This window comes from Austrofundulus limnaeus, unplaced genomic scaffold, assembly GCF_001266775.1.
Source record: "Austrofundulus limnaeus strain Quisiro unplaced genomic scaffold, Austrofundulus_limnaeus-1.0 Scaffold2230, whole genome shotgun sequence".
Lineage (NCBI taxonomy): Eukaryota > Metazoa > Chordata > Actinopteri > Cyprinodontiformes > Rivulidae > Austrofundulus > Austrofundulus limnaeus.
This window is the reverse complement of record NW_013954632.1, coordinates 3815-4836: the sequence shown is the minus strand read 5'-3', so window position 1 is coordinate 4836 and position 1022 is coordinate 3815.

Sequence of the window (1022 nt, the reverse complement as noted above, 5' to 3'; positions counted from 1 at the left end):
CAATTCTGCTTCAGAGTCCCAGGTAAACGGTTTGAGGGTGGAGGTGAGTCTCGTTAATGGGGATGCCACACTGCTGTAGTTACGGATGAATCGTCGGTAGAAGTTAGCAAAACCCAGGAATCTTTGGAGTTGTTTTCTGTCCTTGGGTCTTGGCCATTCTTCCACGGCCTTGATTTTCTGGGGGTCTGTCCTCACCTGCCCTCTCTCAAAAATCAAACCTAGAAAGGTTATAGACGAGGTGTGGAACTCACACTTTTCTGCTTTTACAAAGAGTTGATTCTCCATGAGGCGTTGTAGGACCGTACGGACATGCTATTGATGTTGGGTTTGATTCTGTGAAAAGATCAAGATATCGTCCAGATATACGAAAACAAATCTATTTAAGAAATCCCTGAGCACATCGTTAACCAGGGCCTGGAAAACAGCTGGAGCATTAGTGAGCCCAAATGGCATGACCAAGTATTCGAAGTGTCCTAAAGGTGTTCTGAATGCAGTCTTCCACTCATCTCCTTCTCTTATACGGACCAGATGATAAGCATTTCTTAAGTCAAGTTTTGAAAAGATGGTAGCGCCCTGGAGTTGTTCATACACTGAATCAATTAACGGGAGAGGATACTTATTCTTTACGGTTATCATGTTCAGTTCCCTGTAATCTATACAAGGTCTTAGTGACCCATGCTTCTTGGACACAAAGAAAAAACCTGCACCAACAGGAGAGGTAGATGGGCGGATAATACCTGATGTGGTCGAAGACTCGATGTACTTGCGCATTGCCTCTCTTTCCGGGCCTGACAGGTTGAAAAGCCTACTGGAAGGTAGTGGAGAGCCCGGGAGGAGGTCGATGGCGCAGTCATATGGTCTGTGTGGAGGTAAAGAGAGAGCTTTTTCTTTGCTGAAAACAGGTGCCAAGTCGTGGTAACAGGATGGGATGGAAGACAAATCAATCTTTTCACAGGGAGAAGTAGGGTAAACTGGTGATACAGCAGATCTGAGACAATTCTCAGAACAAAAGTCGCTCCATC